The sequence below is a fragment of the Saimiri boliviensis genome, chromosome 12 (assembly GCF_048565385.1).
Source record: "Saimiri boliviensis isolate mSaiBol1 chromosome 12, mSaiBol1.pri, whole genome shotgun sequence".
NCBI classification, from domain to species: domain Eukaryota; kingdom Metazoa; phylum Chordata; class Mammalia; order Primates; family Cebidae; genus Saimiri; species Saimiri boliviensis.
Genome location: NC_133460.1, coordinates 30,861,955 through 30,882,787, shown reverse-complemented (window position 1 = coordinate 30,882,787; position 20,833 = coordinate 30,861,955). Strand labels below are relative to the sequence as shown.

General features: G+C 41.6%; 1 protein-coding gene across 6 annotated transcripts in view; it reads left to right on the top strand.

The window, feature by feature from the left end:
• The first annotated feature begins 2,142 nt into the window (after positions 1-2,142).
• The window catches only part of CCSER2 (coiled-coil serine rich protein 2), a 172,768-nt gene continuing 154,077 nt past the window's right edge, over positions 2,143-20,833 (top strand). For 5 of the 6 annotated variants that reach the window (XM_003929945.4, XM_003929946.4, XM_074382196.1 and 2 more), the window contains exon 1: positions 2,143-2,362. The gene's annotated coding sequence lies outside the window, so the exon portion shown is untranslated. The remainder of the gene's footprint in view (positions 2,363-20,833) is intronic. The other variant, XM_074382194.1, reaches the window with a different exon arrangement.

Below are 20,833 nucleotides of genomic sequence, written 5' to 3'. Positions count from 1 at the left end.
GGAAATGAGAACATTGAGATAAAGACAAAATAGGAATAGGGAAAATCAGATGAAACTTGGAAATACTGTGTGCAGCAAGCACCCAGTAAGCCTTCTAACTTTGTGGAGGAGGAAGGGAAGGGTTACTGAGTCTGTCACAACTGCCCCAGATAAAAGAACACATGATCACCTCAAGTAATCAGGCAGTCAATCACAAGACAACAGCCTAGCAGTTTAGAGAAGCATAGCTCTTCCTGGTTTTGGGAATTGAGAGATGTTTCTTTCCCTCATCATCACATGGAGGGAGGCTTGATAATGTAGCATCCCTGATTCCCCAGGATAAGTTGTGGGGAGCCCTTTCTTGAACCATCTCTCAATTTAGCTGGTGGCATAAACCCCGAAGCACATTTTCATAACTGCATCTCTTGAACGATGTTCTTGAGGGGGTGTGTTGAAGAGTTCCATCTGGTGCTTGCTTTTCTCTTCCTTCCTTCCTTCCTTCCTTCCTTCCTTCCTTTTTCTTTCTTTCTTTCTGAGACAGAGTCTTGCTCTGTCGCCCATGCTGGAGTGCACTGGCGCAATCTCGACTCACTGCAACCTCTGCCTCCCGGGTTCAAGTGATTCTCCTGCCTCAGCCTCCTGAGTAGCTGGGATTACAGGCCCGTGTCACCATCCCTGGCTAATTTCTGTAGTAGAGATGGGGTTACCCCATATTGGTCTGGCTGGACTCGAACTCCTGACCTCCTGATCTGACCCCCCCACCAGCCTCGCAAAGTGCTGGTATTACAAGCGTGAGCCACCGCGCCCAGCCTGCTGTTTGCTTTTCTAATCTCACTTAATCCAAAGAGAAATTGCACAGCGATTAGACCTACTCTTTCTCAACATTTTGAGCACGCACATTTTCGTCCAATAAAATCTTTTAGGGACTGATATTTAAAAGCCATTATTTTCTAAATATAAAAATATATTATTAAATGAAATATGGTCATACAAATCAGGCAACTCTATGCTTTTCCCATTTGAGTATCACTGATCTGGAGACATAAAGGAACTGTTATTTTTCAAGCAGTTCTCCTGAAATGTTATTTATTGCAGTCGAGCTGTTGGGGCGGACAAGGATTTAAGAGAACTGCAAGTCTACAACCAGATAAGGGCAGCTCCAGCGCTTTAAACAGCCGACCAGGCCCGGAAGGCTTCCAGGCTGAGAGCTCTCAGGGGCCGGGCTGGCCGTGGTCGAGGAAGAAAAGACGGGAAGAGATGGCCTCTGGGAGATGGACGGCCCAAAGGACCTGGTGTCTGGCAAAGGAAACCACATCGGCCAGGAGCGGTGGCTCACGCCTGTAATTCCAGCACTTTGGGAGGCTAAGGTGGGATGGCTGCTTGAGCCTGGGAGTTTGAGATCAGCCTGTAAGATTACTTCCCCCGTCTCTAAAAAGAAAATATAAAAATCAGCCGTGTATTTTTATATTTTAAAATATAAATATGTGTACATATGTGATCAGTATGTGATAGTTCACTTTGACCAGTTTGGTCTTAGATGTAATTATTTCGTAATCGTGGAGGTGCACACCTGAGGCGAGAGGATCGCTTGAGCCCAGGAGGCTGCAGTAAGCTGTGACAGCGCCACCGAACTCCAACCTGGGTGATAGAGCTAGACTCGGTCTCAAAAAAAAAAAAAAAAAAGGAAAAAAAAGAAAGAAAAAAGAAAACCAGATTAGCATGTGGGGTGCCCCTTCCCCTCAGCCTTAGCAAGATCCTGTGTTTTGAAGCGGAAGGCAGGTGCGTGGTTCAGTCATGCCCAATGCTCAGACCACTCCTCACTTTTCACATCCTGGAGAAAGAGCTGTCAGGTTTGACCACGGTCAAGCAGCAAATGCAGTCCCGCGGACGGCTAGAGGTGAGGTCGTCCGCAAGACGAGCGTCACTGCGTGGGCCGAGCAAAAACCTGAGTCAGGAGGCAGCCCAGCAAGGTCAGTGGAGGGGGCGGGGCCGCAGTGGGGCGGAGCTTGGGAAAGTCTGGTGCGAGGGTGGGGCGGGGCCAGAGGTGGGCTGAGGCTGGATCACGCGGTGGGGGCGGGCTCCGTAGCCCCGTGAGGCTCGCGCCTGCGCATGGTCACTCGGCGGGGCGGGGCTGCGCGCGCGCGTTTCGTGGACCCTGGAGGGCGGAGTCCAGGCTGGCGCCGGCAGAGGGAGGGGGCGCGGCGGCTTTGGAGTCCTGCGCTCCCTCAGGCCGCGGACGCGATGCTGGTTGCTGAGGCTTCAGCTGCGGGGACGGCGAGGATGTGACGGGCGGCCCTAGCCTCACCTTCCTTCCTCCGGCCCGCGGGTCGCTGGGCGGCCTCCTGCTGGGAGGCGGAAGAGGAGGCAGCGCGACCTCCGCACGGTGAGCGCGGGGCTCAGGGCCCGAGCCGGGGCCGGGGTCGCCGCGGGCTCCGGGGGCAGCCCAGGACTAGGCGCACAGTGCGGGGCGGGGCGGTGGCCGGGGCTCCCGGGCTGAGGTGGTGGCGCCCTCCTGTCCCCCGGCCTCCGGGGTCAGCCTCTCTAGCTCCCCGCAGACGCGGGGCGGGCGCGGACCCGAGAGGCTGGAGGGCGCCCTCCCTGCGGCTGTGACAGCGTGGGGCCTCGGGCCGCGGGCGCCGCCGCCTTCACGGGGAATCAGGGCGAGGCCGAGGCACTCAGTGATTTCAGAACCTGGTAGCTTGTGAGGGTGGATGAGGAAAGTACCGGGGCGCCCCAAGGAGTGGGATTTTTTTTTTTTTTTTTTTTTTTTTTTTTGTAATTTCAGGACTAAATCAAAGACACACCCTAAAACCCATCCTGAGGTGGAACTTTGGCGGGGCACACCGTTGCCGTAGATTCAGATCCTCTCTCTTCTCTTTAGACATGTATTTTCATACATTTTATTTGTAATGCACCTACTTTCTTGCGAAAGTAAAAGGAATGCGAGGACTCCTTCGTGGTGGCCCTTGGTGGCGAAACTTAAGTTTTCATTTCAATAATTGCATATTCATCTGTGTGGGCTCCCCGGGCAGTGAGGCTGGCTGCTCCCAGACTAGGCCTTAGCGGGGTGGAAATGACTGATGCAGGGACTCTGGTCTCCGATTAGAGTGTTGGTTGCTCACTCCTATGGGTGAGAAATTGAGCTTTAAGCTTTTCAAAATGGCCATATGAAAGGCATTCCTTTTTTTCCCGAGCGTTAAAATATAGCAGAGCCTATAAATTTGGCCAGTGTTTTTAGAGCATCCTCTTTTAGACTAGTTTAGAGACTTTAGAGATGGCAGCTGCTCTTTAACCAAAAGGAACTTAAGATGCTCTCCTGCAAAAGGTAGGTGCAAAACATCTTATCCGTCATCAGTATATGATAACGATGTAAATATTCCTGAGTGTTTGCCTGAAATCAGTGTTCTTTCTCTTGGACTTCATTACTGCTTGCTTCTCTTAATTTGTGAAAACTCTTTACTGTTATTTTTTGTTTTCGTTTGTGTTCTTAGCACATTGGGTTCAAATAATCTCCGGGTTAAAAATGCACTTTGTTGAACCTTTTAGCCATAATTTATACTGTGGTACTTCAGCATCGTATTAATTAGCCATAGTTAAGAAGGCGCTAGAAGCCATCCTGAAAGCAAGCAGAAAGTCTCCATTAAGAATTCTGTAAAAATTCTACCTTTCCACATTCAGACCCGCGTTTTTGTTGCTTTGACTCAACTCCTTTGACTGTGTGGTGGAAGAAAGGACTTTGAATCCATATTTAGAAGTCCTTCAGTGACTCCATAGTCTATATCGATAAAATTCAAAGTCCTTCATGACTAGTGGTATTTGTCAACATTTTAGTGTCATCTTCTACCATTATGCCTGCCCTCTCCGTATAAGACTGCTTGCAGTTCTCTGAAGATGACATCTTCCTCTGTGGTTTTTCAGTATTCCTTTGTTGAGAATTCTCTACCTAGTAAACAACTTGCCCTTGAAGACCTTACCTAAAGTGTTATCTCTGAGGCTTGTCTAGACAGCTCATTCCTCTTGTCTTAACTGATTTGTACATTCTGCAGTTAGTATTTGATAACAGGTAGTTAATGATTTGTTTGTATGTCTGTCTCCACCAGGTTTTTGGCCTTCTTCGTTTTTTTTTTTTTTTTTTTTTTCCTGAGAGGGTATCTGTCACTGTTGCCCAGGCCAGGGTGCGTTGGCTTTGATCTCAACTGACTGCAACCTCTGCCTCCCAGATTCACGAGATTCTCCTGCCTCAGCCTCCCTGGTAGCTGGGATTACAGGCACACACCACCACACTTGGCTATTCTTTCGTATTTTTAGTAGAGATGGGGTTTCACTATGTTGGTCAGACTAGTCTTGAACTCCTGACCTGGTGATTCACCGACTTCGGCTTCCCAAAGTGCTGGGATTACAGGCCTGAGCCAACTGGTTTTTGGGCTTCTTACGGGAACAGAACTTTGCAACCCTAACACAGAGTTGTGTGGTGCAAATCCTCAAAAACCATTTACTCAATGCGTTTTTGACAAATAATCCAAGTCTTGAATATAGCTATAAGATAGGTGAAATATGTTAGACCACTGTATTCAGCATCAGATAATTTAGAAAAGAAGAACGCACAAGGTTGTCTTAAATATCCAAGAATGAAGCAAAAATTGTTGCTGGTTAGGAATGAAGCCCCAGTTATGTTTTAAAAAGTTCATTTTATGACACAGGAACTTAAGAGCATGACCAATAAAGATGCTGCTTCATTGGTCCTACAACTTTATTTTGAGGCATAGTAATTTGCCCAAAGTCATACAGGTAGAAAGGGAAGGCAAGGATTACAGTCCAGGTTTGACCATCTTTGTATTTGACTTTTGCTCCCAGTCTCCTAATTCTAAATTTTAATTGTTTTACAATTCCAATGGGGGTTGTGAGCGAATTGGAGGTGTACTGAATAAAGGGTATGTTAAATTAATAGAATATTGAACTTGAAAGAATTAACAGATTATTTGGTTTAACTTTAAAAATTTTAGCATTAAACAGCTCCAGGCTGAAAAGACAAATAACTTGTTTGAGATTGCTTAGGTTCACCTATATTTCACATCTGACCTTGTGATTGTGCGTTTTTCGCCACTCCATGGTGCTTTGGGGTGAAATGAAGGAGTTGCTAGTTTTTTCAGAGGGAGTGCACATCTGCTTGTACTTTATTCCTTTTTGAATCCATAGCTGCCACTTCTAGGGACTTAGAACCCTTGTGGCTGAGAAACATGATAATTCATTTGGGGATATAAGTAACCTAACCTTCACTATTCCATTCAGCCAGATAGTTTTAACATCACTCCTTGGTGCCCTCTCTCCAGATGCCCCATAACAAGTGGCTTCTGATCACCATATGGAGGTCTCTCATATAGTTAAGTTTTGATGGTAAAATGAGATTTTAATTTAAGAAGGTTGCAGCTGGGTAATGGCTAAAATTACTTATGTGGCTTGTCTGTGAGAAGAGCCTGTCTTACTCCTATGTGATAGGATTTTGGAGGGGGGGAAATTGATGATTGTGGCTGTCTCTAAAAAGTCCGTTTTAAAATGTGTACTTAGTGGTATGGGCCTGACCAATTCCAAAAGGCTTTTTATCTTACCAACAACTTAATGGTCAAAGAAATTTTAAGAATCAAAACAAACTTTTAATTTTTCTTCTTATCTCTTGTCATGTCTAAGTGATTTTAAACAATAAAGCATAAATGTAATGCTGAATATTTGTTTTCATATTGGATGTTTCATTTTTGCTGTAGTTTTTATACCTTTAGATGATTATGCAGTGTTACAGTGACTTGTTTCTTAACAATTGCACATCTAGATTGCTTACTATTTTGCAGGTAATGCAGTTAGTGTATAGTTCATAATTTTGCGTCTTTCCTTTAAGCTAAAGGCCTAGGAGCAGGATGACAAAGTCAGAGGGTATGAAGGTTTTGTTAATTTTGAAAAATATTACCAGATTTACTTCTAAAAGATACTGATTTACACCTGACTCCAGTAGAGTTTGGTTGATTAGTTCTATTGTACTTCATAGGATTTTGCTTTTAAAAGCTTGTTTTTTTTAAAAACGATGATAAGGTTACTTGCAGTCTAACATCATAATCCATAGTAGAAAAACAAAAGCAGTATTCTTCTAGTTTTATTTTCTCCTTTATTTGTCCATCATCCATAAATTTATTGGAGTCTTCTCACCAATTTTCATTAGCACTAGTATCATAAATATATTAATCTCTTGAAAATTATTTCTGATCTATTTTTCCTTATTATAGGCTTTATAGGTTTTGTATTATTAAATTTATATTATTATATATTTATTTTAAAGTCAGTGTGGCTGGGTGCAGTCACTCATGCCTGTAATCCCACCACTTTGGGAGGCTGAGGCGGGAGAATCACTTGAGCCTAGGAGTTCAAGACTAGCCTGAATAACATAGTGAGACCCCATCTCTATTTAAAAAGAGAAAAAGATAAAAGAAAAAGCTCAGTGATTTTTTTTCTTTTGACTGTGTTATCTGAGAATGAATGTGATGCTCCTGACAGTGACCTGCCAAAGATAACATAGGTAGTAAGCATTGGAAGTGGAACTCAGCCTGCTTTTAAAAGATCCTATTTGATGCCAAGGATTCGGACTTCATTTCTCAGACATTGGAAAGATTAGGTGTTGCAAAGCAAGGGGATGGTATGGTATGTTATCTCTTTTGGGGAGATTGCTCATGTGACAAAGTGGCTATATATTGAATTATGTTTATAATAGAAAGTGGTTGAAATAGTCATGCAAGAAATGAAGCCTAAACTTTGAGGTGGAATTGGAGATCAGGGGATATTTTGGAAAGATACAGGATTTAGTAACTGATCTATAAGAGAGCGGGAAGGCAGAGTATTGATTTGGAAGACATAGAGTGGGGTAATGACAGATGAATATGTGCTCACTGCGCTTTGTTATATTTCTTTCACAGCATTGACTGTGATGTATTGTACCTATTCTAGTGACACATCTATCTCCCCCACTGGATTGTGTGCTTGTCAAGGATAGGGACTGGGTAGAGGAATGAGTGAATGTAGGATGAGATAATACAGAAAGACATCAACTGACTGAACTGGGAAAAACCAAATCACCAAAATGAAAGAGTGGGTGGAGGAAGAGGAGCTCTAGAATGTGACAGCTGTCAGGGAGGATGGGGAAAGAGCCATCAGGGAGGGAGCAGAGGGGAGGAAAGTATTAGCACAGATGTGAGCATGTAGAATGCTGCCACCTCAGGCTGCAAACAGTTGTGGTTGATGTGGCCTGCTGTCATAAGCCAATGAGTGGTTGTATGGGGTGACTTTGTCTTTCCTTTGTTACAGACCGCTCCCCCTATGGCCCCCACACCCCTCCCCACCAAGCTTTTTCTGAGTATCTGATTGCTTTCTGCCTCTCTTGCTTCTGACTTCTGCTTGCTACAGGTGCTGATGCTGGGGTGTGATTCAGCCTATAGAGATTAACCAATGAGAACAGTCCTTTCTTTTTAAGTGAATTGACCAATCACAGTATATGAGATGTAGTGTCTGAGTTTTTAGCTCTTCTCTGCTGAGTTGATTGCTTTGGAATGCCCTAGAGTTACTTCTCTACCTTTAAAGATTTCTGGTTGGTTATATTATGGTTTGGAGCCATTGGGAAGCCAAAGGATCCTTAAAGGTTGGATCCGCGAGCACTGAAATTTTTCACCTGTTTCCTTTTCCATGTTGATCCGTAGCTTAGTTTGAATGTAGTTGGATCATCTTAGAAGATTGTTGGTCTTAAAAATGCCACAGATTATTCCAAATAATTAAGAACTGTCTGTTTTCTTTATACAAAGTATATAGACATAGGGGCTTGTTTTACATTTTCTTGGTCAGTTCCTAAGTTCATGTGTCTCTTTTTCAATGAGTTACTTGGTAAAGGAGTTAGCTGTTGATTTTTTTCTACAACCATTTGCTTCTGGCCATCCTTACCCTGTGTTCTCTGCCTTCTCTGGTTTCATCTACCTGGTAAGAACAGTAGGAAGGGGTAAGAACAGTAGGAAGGGGAAAACAGAAAAGGCATGAGTGAAGCTCCTCCCTTCCCTTTGTTATGAGAGTCGTTACTGCTCTCCTTCCTGCCATCACTGCTCCCAGCTGTTCACTTTGGCATGGTCTCCTACCCTGTATCTTGAGGTCTGTGTGTGGGAATAGAAATGCAAGGCATGGCTCTTTAGCTGAGGAATGATGGGCATCTCAGGGTTTTGGTCCTTTTGTGATCTCTGTTTTGGTGCCTGGTATTGAAAAGGCAGCTCAGTGACATCTTGTATCTGAGCAAATGTTTTCTGTTCCCCGGCATTCTACTTCTCTCGCTCTCTCTCTTTTTTTTTTTTTTTTTGAGACAGGGTCTGACTTTATCACCAGTAGTGCCATCATGATTTACTGCGGCCTTGACCTCCCGGGCTCTAGCTATGCTCCTACCTTGGCATCCTGGGTAGCTGTGACTACAGGCATGTGCTACCATGCCTGGCTAATTTTTAAAATTTTTCATAGAGACATGGTCTCCCCATGTTTCCCAGGCTGGGCTCAAACTCCTGGGCTCAAGTGATCCTCCCACCTTGACCTCCCAAAGTGCTGGGGTTACAGGTGTGAGCCACCACACCTGGCCCTACTTTTCTTTAAAATGCAAAGTTAAATTCCAGTCCTGTTTTTTTGAATTGCCTCTCCTCCTCCCTAACGATACCCCCATATCAAGATAGCAAAACCTTTGATGATGGAGCCTCTAGTGAATACCCGAGGGACAAAGAAACAAGACAGATACCAGAAGGTACTTTGAATTGTTGTTGTCATCATATTAATGGTATTTTGTTGCAGCCTGAGTGCTTTAGGGCAATTTGAGAGCTTTCTCTGACCATTATCTCTTGGCAGCCAGTGTTAGGATTGGAAGTTACGTAATAATTTTCTCTGAAGACCTTAGCTTAGAAAAACAGGGACTATTCTTAACAGCTATTTGAGTCTGTAGAATGGAGTTGGTGATATTTTGGTCAGAGTTGGTAGGCCACTTTTAGGAAACATCCAGGTGATATTTCTTTTCAGGGGTGGGGAGGCAGGAATGGCTATCTTTTTTTTTTTTTTTTAAATTCTCCTTGAGTGTATTTTCCTCAGTTTAGGAATGGTATGGCTTGTCAACTTTTATTTATTATTGGTACCAGCTAGAGTTGTAACTTGGCCATTATTGTGGACCTTTCTTTTCTTATCTTTCTTTCTTTTTCTTTTTCTTTCTTTCTTTCTTTTTTTTTTTTTTTTTTTTTTTTTTTTGAGACATAGTCTACTCTGTCACCCAGGCTGGAGTGCATTGGTGTGATCTTGGCTCACTGCAATCCCCACCTTTTGGTTTCAGGTGATTCTCCTGCCTTGGCCTCCCAAGTAGCTGGGAATACAGGTGTCCCGTCACCAAGGCTGGCTAATTTTTTTTTGTATTTTTTAGTACAGTGTTTCACCATATTGGCCAGGCACTTCTCAAACTCCTGACCTTGGGATCCGCCCATGTTGGCCTCTCAAAGTACTGGGATTACAGGTGTGAGCCACGGCGCCCAGCCTTGTTGTGGCCTTTCTTGCAGTCCTGTTTTTCCAGGACTTGAGATGTTAAAAATTTCTTCAATCCTGGCTTAGAGAACAGATCTTCATTCTGGATTTTTCTCATTCATTTATTCAAGAAATGTATTCTGAACACTTGCTAGGAATAGTTCAGTGAACAAGACAGTTTTCTGCCTTTGTGGAGCTTACATTCTAATAACAAGATACAGAAAATGAAAAAGCATATGTGTGATATGTCAGCTATTATATCTCTGTGGGAAAAATAAAGCAGGATAAGGTGAAAAGAGCATGTGAGGGGGATGCTGCTGTCTTATCTAAGGTGGTGAGGGAAGGCTGTAAAAAAACTAGTGTTTGGGCAGAGATCTTGGAGAAGTGGAAATGTGGTCTATGCACATGTTTAGGAGAGAGGGAGTACTTGATGAAGACAGAAATGGAATGCAAAGATCCTGTGGCTGAAGCTTGTTTGACCTGTTCTAGGAGTGGCAAGTAGGCTAGTGGAGGCACTGAGGGGAAATGATTGGTAGAAGATGAGATCAGAGAGGTGGATTGAGTTGGGGGAGATATCTGATGATATATGGTGTTGTAGGCCAGTGAGACTGCCTTTTAAAAGGTGGGAAGCCACCAGAGTTTTGACTTGTTCTAAGTAGAACTCTCAGCTGCTATGTAGAGAATGTCAGGGGTGGTGCATAATGAGATTATTTAGGAGGCTGCAGCAGTAATCCTGGGTCGGGGGTGATTTTATGCAGGGATTGGGAGAAATGCTCCCATTTTGTATACATTTTGAAGGCAGAGTCAACAATTTAATGATGGATTGAATGTGGGCTATGAGCTTTGGCCTGAACAACTGGACACATGGAGTCAACATTTACTGAGATGAGTAAGAGTGCAGAAGAAGCAGGTTTTGGGGGGGAAATAATGAGTTCAATTTTGGACATTTTAAGTTAGTAATCCAAGTGGAGAGATTGTGTAGAGAGCTGAGTGTGCATGAGTCTGCAGTTCACAGCAGAGGTCTGGGTTAGAGATATATAAATTTCCAGTTATTAGAGAGACAGTTTTTAATTCCACGCGAAGGGATTAAAATAATTTAGGGAGTGAGTGTGGTTGGAGAAGTTCCACAAGTTAGCCTTGGGATCATGTAATGTATTCAGAGGGAAAGAAATTGGCAAAGAAGACCAAGAAGCAGCACCCCCATGAAGAAGGAAGAGAACTAAGACTGAGTGGTATCAATGTAGCCAAGTGAAATGTTCTAAGAAGGAACGAGTGAGTAACCAGTTGTGTCAGATGCTATTAGATGAGGATTAAGATAGAGCAATATGAAAATTATTGGCAACCTTAACAAGTTGTTTCTGGTTTAGTGGTAGAAGTGAAGACTTTATTGGAGTGGGCTTAAGAGAGAATTGGGGGAAATGAATTGTAGACTACTGGGATAGACTTTTTTTTTCAAGGAGTTTGCTATAAAGTGAAGCTAAAGGCCAGGGTGGTAGCTGGGGGGAATAGCCAGTTGTCAAGGAATTCTTTTTTTAAAGATAGGTGCTTTTTTATTCTCGTGTATATAAATTGTAAACCAAAAAGTATCTGAGACAGGTTTCAGTCAATTTAGAAGTTTATTTTGCCATGGTTAAGGATGTACGCCAGGGAGACAGGTCTGTGTCTTCCTCCAAAGATGATTTTGAGCTTCATTATTTAAACGGAAAAAGCAGGTGGCGGGGCAAGAGAAAGGAAATTATCCCATTACTGAATCCACACATTGCAAAAGAAAAGGAACGGGTAGGGGAATAGTCAATTGTGTTTTTGTCTAGCACTCCAGTAAACTGGTGCTTTACATAAGATAAGGTGAACACCCAGTAGCTACTCATGGATATATTTAACTTTTTATCTGTAGCTATCAGCTTAGAAACAAAAGGAAAGGGGGCTGGGCTTGGTGGGAGGCCAAGGTAGGTGAATCACCTGAGGTCAGGAGTTTGAGACCAGCATGACCAACATAGTGAAACCCCATCTCTACTAAAAATACAAAATTAGTTGGGCATGGTGGTTATACCTGTAATCTCAGCTACTTGGGAAGCTGAGGCAGGAGAATCTCTTGAACCCTGGAGTTGGATGTTGCAGTGAGCTGAGATCAGGTTGCACTCCATCCTGGGTAACAAGAGAGAAACTCCATCTCAAAAACAAACAAACAAAACAAGAACAAAAGGAAAGGCAGCTTCTTCTGTGACTTAGCTTTCAGCTTTTTTTTTCTTTTTGGCATAGTGAAATTACCACTCTAATTTTTTACTTTCACAATACAAGTATGTGTAGTTAATAGAGAAAGAAATACAGGATCTATTTCCTTGAAACATAAATTAATTGTATCTTAATCTGTGCACCCAAGGTCCATCATCATTATATATGTATCTTTGCATGTAATTTCCTGCTTTCTTTCAAATGAAGATCATGGCCACTGGGGAGAGATGTTGAACACTTGACCCCCACTTACTTTCTAGTAGGTGGAGTGGGTGAATTTTTATTAATATAAAAACTGTTGTTTTTATATATGATTAACAGTTTTTTTATGCATTAACAGAAAATGAGTTAAATAGCCATATATGTGCTAACTTATTTTTCTCTGTTGATTATTCTTAGAAGTTTTGTGCAGTGCTTGCCTTGTAGTAGCTTCTAAGTTTTGATTTAGCAACCTGTTTGTTATGTTTTACCTTTTTAAAAATAAAAATTAAATTGAAGAACAAATGAGCAACTTTTCCATGGATTTTTTTTTTTTTTTTCCCGAGACGGAGTCTTGCTCTCTCACCTAGGCTGGAGTGCAGTGGTGTGATCTTGGCTTACTGTAACCTCCCCCTCCTGGGTTCAAGCAATTCTCTGCCTGAGCCTCCTGAGTAGCTGGGATTACAGGTGCCTGCTACTTCGTCCAGCTAATTTTTGTATTTTTAGTAGAGATGGGGTTTGACCATCTTGGCCAGGCTGGTCTTGAACTCCTGACCTCATGATCAACCCACCTCAGCCTGCCAAAGTGCTGGGATTACAGGTGTGAGCCTCTGCGCCTGGCCTTCCAGGGAAATTTTGATGGCTACTCTTCTCTACCACCCCTTTCTTTTTTTTCAAATGTACCTGAGCGCATTTTACCATGGTTGTTTATGATTATTTAATTGATGTTCGAGATGAGTTCAGAAACTATGTTGAAAGCACATATTATAGTTATAGCACTTTATAAGCCTCTTTTAGTGGTTCATTTATGTTTGAGTAAGTAGTAGTCAATATTTAGTGCTGGAGCATCATTGCAGATGCTTCTTAACCCTCTTCATTGCTCTTTCTCCAAGTTTTCTTACCTTAGCCTCTGATCCATGCTCCTGACTTTTGGATTTCTGAAACTCAGATCTGACCAGTTCTGTTTTTGCTAAAAAATCACCTGTGGCTTCCTATTCTTTGCAGAAGTTAGTTTTCTTTTTTTGCCTCTTTACCTACCTTTTGCCTGCACATGCTTCAGGGGATCTGGAGTGCTCCCTAGGATATCTTGCTATGTTGACTATGCTGGTCTTGAACTCCTAGTGTCAAGCAATTTTCCTACCTTGGGAAAAGTACTGGGATTACAGGTGTGAGCCACCATGCCCTGCCTCCCTAAGGGAATCTAATACACACATGATGTTTCTTACCATAGGACTATAGAATAAAGACCAGAGTTTTTATTAGCATACAGATAGTCCTCCAAGAGGAGGTTCCATGATAATGAGAAATACGTAGACATCTCTCTGCTTTTGCACATACTATTCCTTTATTATTATTTATTTTATTGACATGGAGTTTCCCTCATGTTGCCTAGACTGTAGTGCAATGTTATGATCTCAGCTCACCACAATATCTGCCTACCAGGTTCAAGTGATTCTCCTGCCTCAGCCCCCTGAGTAAGTGGGATTACAGGCATGCACCACCATGCCCGGCTAATTCTGTATTTTTTTTTTTTTTTTTTTTTGAGACGGAGTTTCACTCTTGTTACCCAGGCTGGAGTGCAATGGTGCGATCTCGGCTCACCGCAACCTCTGCCTCCTGGGTTCAGGCAATTCTCCTGCCTTCAGCCTCCTGAGTAGCTGGGATTACAGGCACGTGCCACCATGCCCAGCTAATTTTTTGTATTTTTAGTAGAGATGGGGTTTCACTATGTTGACCAGGATGGTGTCGACCTCTTGACCTCGTGATCCACCCGCCTCGGCCTCCCAAAGTGCTGGGATTACAGGCGTGAGCCACCGCGCCCGGTCTAATTTTGTATTTTTAGTAGAGATGGTGTTTCTCTATGTTGGTCAAGCTGGTCTCGAACTCCTGACCTCAGGTGATTTCGCCCGCTTTGGCCTCCCAAAGTGCTGGAATTATGGGTGTGAGCCATCATGCCCTGTCACTATTCCTTTTTTTTTTTTTTTTAATAGAATACCATTCATCTTGTCAGCCTTCTCATTAAATGACTTCATCTTTTTTTTTTTTTTTTTTTTTTTTTTTTAGACAGAGTTTTACTTTTGTTGCCCAGGCTGGAGTGCAAAGGCGAGATCTCGGCTCACTGCAACCTCCATCTCCCAGGTTCAAGCGATTCTCTTGCCTCAGCCTCCCAAGTAGCTGGGATTACAAGTGCATTCTACCATGCCTGGTTAATTTTTTTGTATATACTCATTCTTTAGTAGAAATGGGGTTTCACTGTGTTGACCAGCCTTGTCTTGAATGCCTGACCTCAGCTGATTCACCCACCTCAGCCTCCCAACATTTTGGGATTATAGGCGTGAGCCACTGAGCCTAGCCATCACTTTATCTTTTTTTACAAGCCCAATACAGATGCCTCTTCTTCCTAGAAAGCTGCTAGACATATGTTCATTATGCCTCTTCCATCTATTCTTCATTATATTCTGTTACCTGTGTTCCTGTTAACATTATGCAGTTATTTTGTTGTAGTAATTGCTGTATTTTACTGTTTGCTTTCATGACAGGTTTCTCTTGCCCCCAACTTACAGACACTCAATAAATTTTTTGTTGAATGAATGAGGAAAGCGAATAATCATTCAATGTTGATCCAGTTTTGATTGACCAATTTGGTTGGGAATTTACATCATTCAGTTTGTACAGAATATACAAATGAGCAATTCGAACAGTGTTCTTAAAGACAGTTGTATCCTAAAGTGTCTTAGGAAATTTATACTTATTAAATGTTTCTTTTCATTAGCAAATATTGAGACTTGTTTATTTTCTAACCTAAATCTCTACTTTTTCTGAATTTTTTTCTTCCTCTGATTTCATTTTTTTTCCTCTTTGACTTCTGTCTTTGGATGTTGACCTTAACCATCCTCTAACCTAGCACTCATCCCCTAAACTTGATCCCCCTCTTGACTTCTCCATTAGTGTTTTCTCTGTCTCCAGCTTACAAGTCATTTAGGTTTCTCTGTAGTATCTGTAGGTCTTACTTCTACATAAGATTAGTTACTGAGTTGAGCAAACATGTTTTGGCCACTTCCTATGTTCCTGTCTTGTTAGTATTAGTAAAAAGCTGAATAACAGATGGTCCTAGTCTGGAAATGATTATGATACAATGTGATGAGTATGGTAATATAGTAATAGTGAAATATTTAGGGCACTATTAGAAGATGGGAAATAAAAAATCCAGTGTGTTTTCTACTCTCATACCACTCAATACAACAGTTTTTTTTTTTTTTTAAAGACAATGTCTTGTTCTGTTACCAAGGCTGGAGTGCTGTGGCTTGATGATGGGTCACCACAGCCTTGACCTTCTGGACTTAAGTGATGTGCCCTCCCCAGTAGCTAGGACCATAAGTGTGTGCCACCATGCCCAGCTAATTTTTTTTTAACCATTTTTATGTAGAGATGAGGTCTTGCCGTGTTGCCCAGGCTTGTGTCAAACTCCTGGCCTCTAGGATCCTCCCACCTTGGCCTCCCAAAGTGTTAGAATTACAAGAATAAGCTACTGCCCTGGCCTTTGTAACTCTTTTTTTTTTTTTTTTTTTTTTTTTAAGAGGAAGAGTCTTGCTATCTTGTGTGGGCTGGTCTCAAACTCTTAGCCTCAAGTGATCCTCTTGCTTCCACCTCTGAAAGTGCTGGGATTACGAGAGTGAGCCACAGCACCTGGTCACAGAGCACCACTTACACTAAATGGAGATTGTTTTGCTACACACTAAGCAATTCTGACACCAGAGTCTCCAGTGAAGATCAACTGATGTCCTATAATTTAAGCCCAATCTGACACTGTCTACCTGTAGATAGTGTTAAATTCTGTAGGATAAGGGTTTAGTCCCACAAGACTGCCCCCACCCGCTTCAGATGCATGCTCCAGATTATGACCTGTGCCTGTGACTGGCCATAAATTGGGGTTCTCATGACCCTCTTCTTGGGTCCAATTAATTTGCTAGAGCAGCTCATAGAACTTAGGGAAACACTTGACTTATGTTTGCCTATTTATTAAACAACATATTCCGAAAAATATAGATGAACAGTCAGATGGAAGAGATGAATAGGGTAGGGCATGGAAAGGGGTGTGGAGATTCTCTGCCTTCTCTGGGTGTACCACTCTCCTGGTATCTCCATGTATTCAGCAATCCATATGCTCTCTGAACCTTGTCCTTCTGGCCTTTTTTGGAGGCTTTATTACACAGGTATCATTGATTACATCATTGGCCATTGGTGATGAACTCAACCTTCAGTCTCCTTCCCCTCCATGGAGGTTGGGGAATGGGGCTGAAAAGTCCCAACCCTGTACTCATGACCTGGTCTTTCTGGTGACCAGCTTTCATCCTATGGTTAACTAGGGGTTCCCAGCCAGCAGTCCTCATTAGCATACAAAAGACACTCATCACTTTGGAGATTCCATGGCTTTTAGGAGCTGTGTCCTGAACCAGGGCAGGGACCAAATATATATGTAATATTATCATATCACAGTATCAAAAGCAGCCAGGGAATGAAGAACATCTCTTTCAAATATTCCTTATTTTTTACTTTGGCAACTGCCAATCTCTTTCAGGTCCTTATTACTATGTTTAGGTAATTGTAAGACCTTTTAATAGCTAGTCCTGTCTTAATTCTTGTCATTCCAGTTCCTCATGCACCCTGTCATCAGAAAATTGTCTTAAAAAGGAAAAAAAAGTTACATGCCTTTCCTTCTCCTGTTCACAGAATGAACTCCAAAAATAAAATCTAGAATTCAAAGCCCTTGACTCAGACTTTCTTTTCTTGTCTTCTGCTACATGAACCTTTCATCCAGCAAAACTCTTCTGTATTCTGTTCTAAACACATTCTTTATTTGTCTTGATTTTGTACTAAGTCTCCTCCAACATTTTACGTTTGCTTCCTCTATTTACTGAAACTGTATCTGTTGACATAGTTCCTAATTGTTAAACCCTCCTTAGACCATCATGCCCATGTTCTTGACACTTTCTTGTCTTCCAAAGCTTCAGTCTCCTGTTTCTCCTTCCCTTCCTCCCTCCCTCTCTTTCTCCCTCCCTCCTTCCCTCCCTTCTCTCTCTCTCTCTCTCTCTCTCTCTCTCTCTCTCTCTCTCTCTCTCCCTCCCTCCCCCTCTCCCCTTTCTTTCCCTTCTTCCCTTTTTTGTTACGGAGTCTCACTCTGTTGCCCAGTGCAGTAGTGCAATCTCCGCTCACTGTAAGCTCTGCCTCCCAGGTTCAAGCGATTCTCCTGCCTCAGCCTCCCAAGTAGCTGGGATTACAGACACCTGCCACTACACTCAGCTCATTTTTGTATTTTTAGTGGAGTTGGGGTTTTACCATGTTGGCCAGGCTGGTCTCCCTGACCTCAAGTGACCCACCCACTTTGGCATCCCAAAGTGGTGGGATTATAGCCACCATGCCTGGCCCTGTTTCTCTTTTATACCTCTTATTTTCCAGCTGTCTTTATTGTTTCTTGTTCATTTATTCAGCTCATTTTCCCATTTTAGTTAATGATACTGCCAGTCGTTCAGTTGTCCAAATTATAAAGCTGGGAGTTATCCAGACTTTTCTTATCTTTCATTTTCCATTTGTTTTCAAGTCTTGGTGAGGTATCTCTTCTCTCTTCATTCTCTTTACTGTTTCCTTGGGCTAGATCTAACATCTGAAGTACACCACTGTAAAAAGCCCGTTTAGTGTTAAGTCCTCACCTGGTCCTGGATATTATATGTAACACATATTCAGGAAATGCATTTTGGTTATAGCCAGTAGGAATGCTAAACACGAAATATAGTTTTGAGCTGACTACCCTAGAATAGGGCTTAAACCACCAACTAATTATTCTGTATCCATTAAAGGGCAGTTTCCTAAATATCTCAGTTAGATGACATTGTTATGAAGTAATTTTTACTTTTTACAAAAAATTTACTTAAGGCTTAAGCAGATGATGTGTTAGTATTACAGGGAAAAGGCAAGAAAAGATTAAAAGTTTGCACATATAACGTATTTCAAAATAACTGAATTTATATTTGAATATTTTACAAAAGTATTAGAAAGCATTTTTTAAAATTTTGCTGTTGCTTTATTTTTTTTTCCTTTTTAATGTTATCTTTTGAATACATGTTGCTTTATTGTTTATCTTTATTTACTTTCTGATGAATTTAGGGGTTTATGAGGCTGGCAGTAGATTGTCACCTGGGCATTATCTTGGAAAATGGAAAATCGATTTGGGTACTCCGTATTGTAGCATTTTGAAGTTGATAGTCGGATTTGTGTATCATTTTGGTTTATGTTATTCTGCCCAGGGCATTTTCCCTAGGGAAGGTGGGAAAGAAAGGAAAAATTCTTTGGAGAGAATTCCCATGGTGAACAAGTAGCATTTTGAGTCAAGGGAGTAGGGTGCACTTCGATAAGGACTCCTGAAAGAGCATCTTATGGTTATAGATCCTTAGGTGGTTTGTATGGTTGGAAGGCAGGGTTTGTTGGTTAGTGGTTTGTTGGTTAATGCACTCACTCACTAGCTATGTGTCTATATATGATTTCCCTAAGTTTCAATTTCCTTAAATGTGCAAAATGAGAATAATAAAAATATCTACACTGTAGGATTGTTGTGAGATTTAAATTAGGTAACATTGGTACCTGGCACACAAGTACCTAATAAATATCAGCTGCTGTGTTTAGGTGTTTGTACTTTAGCAAATTACTGGAGGTTTTTAAATTGAAGAGTGACACGATCAGACTCAATTTTAAATATTAACCTCAGGAAAATTGTGAAAAATTGATTGAAAGGGAAGAAATGGAAGGCAGAAAATTAAGTAGGCCTGTGTAGAATACTGGCTAGTACGATTCTAGATTAAGAAATGAGGAGAGGAGAGGAGAGGACAGGATGGATGGGTTTGAGAACTATTGCAAATTATCATGTGCATTGTATCTCATGAGATGGGGAGATCTAAAGGGAAATAGGAGAATTGACAGCAAGAGTATGGACAGAATACGTAGCTGAGTAAGGAACACTGTGTTTTCCTCCTCTGAATATAGCTCATAAACATACCTTAAAAGCATTTGGTATTTTGACATTTGGTATTGGGACATTTTGAAGTGTTACCATATAATCATTTGGGATAAAGATACATGTCTACTTACACAATTTTGTTTTTGGAGTACTTTATGTACATTCTCATTGAATGGTATTCTCTTTGGCAAGTTCCATTGTAGCATTGAAAAACTGCCCTTTCACAGTAAAATGATTAGACTTTAATTTGTTTACTCAGTTGACTGTTCTTAACTTACATAATTTTACTTAAATTCTTTGATAATACAGAACAAAGTTCTGTCTAGACTATGACGTGTTTTCTCTTCACTGAAGTGTTCCTTGTATTGACCAATTGTACTGTGGGTTAAATATAATGTACTTTAAGGTGTGGTTGAGACTCAGGCCTAAGATATTTTACTTTTTATTAATCATATTTTATAAAATTATAATAATTATTGAAGTAAACAAGATTTTGGGATTATGTATCAGGTTATAGGCAATTTCACTTGTTTATCAGCAACCCTAGAAGTTATGTCTCCTTCACTACTGAATTAGAGTACGACTCTTTCTACATACTGCTATATCCAAGGGCAAAAAAGTAACATTTAGTAGAATATGCTATTTAGAATAGTATAACATTTAGTAGAGCTGCAATCATAAGAAAGATTTTTCAGTGTGATCTTCATTTCTTCACTTAGTAGCTTTTATTAGTGTTTTTTTACTGTTTTATTTATTTATTTATATTTATCTTTTTAAAGATGGAGTTTCACCATGTTGGTCGGGCTTATCTTGAACTCCCAACCTCAGGTGATCTGTTCGCCTTGGCCTCCAAAGTGCTTGGATTACAGGCGTAAGCCACTACATGCAGCCTTTTTTATTAATTAGAGTAGTCTTTAGGAATTAAAAAAAAAAACTAAATATTTCATGCTGCTTGTCTTAAGGGAGCTCTCAGTCTACTGAAGAAAGTAGAACACAGGAAAGCATAATTTTAAAAATAAAATAGTGTAATAATTGCTGTACCCAGGGATACCCAGCTAAACCATGGGCATTTGTAGGAGGAACATCTAATCTGCAGATACCACATGATCATGCTGATTTGATAGATTTATTGCTGTATATTACATGAGAGGAGTAGATCTAGAACTGAAAGGAGTCTATTATCTAGCCACCTGTTACAGGTAAGGACAGAGTGTATTTCAGAGAGCACAGTTAAGGACATGCTGCTTCATGGGAGATAGCAGATTGCAAACCTCTTGCAGTCCTCAATTTTTTTTTTTGACGGAGTTTTGCTCTTGTTACCCAGGCTGGAGTGCAATGGCGCAGTCTCGGCTCACCGCAACCTCCGTCTCCTGGGTTCAAACAATTCTCCTGCCTCAGCCTCCCACGTAGCTGGGACTACAGGCATGCGCCACCATGCCCAGCTAATTTTTGTATTTTTAGTAGAGACGGGGTTTCACCACTTTGACCAGGATGGTCTCGATCTCCTGACCTCGTAATCCACCCGTCTCAGCCTCCCAAACTGCTGAGATTACAGGCGTGAGCCACTGCGCCCGGCTATTATGCCATTTCTTTATAGAGTATGTTGTGTATGTTCCTTGTCTCCCTCATGGGGACACTACTCTGGGTGATGGATAAGACATGATAGAGTGGTTTGAGGAGGGAAATACATGTGAGTTTAAAGGAATTTGAATTATTTGATGTGAATAAGTTAAATCTGGGACTGTCTTAAAAAACTTTTAATTTTTTTTTAATTTTGGTAATTTATACTCAGAGAAATGTTGCAAGACCAAGAATAGTATAAAATCTTTATCCAGGTTTACCTGTTGTTAATAT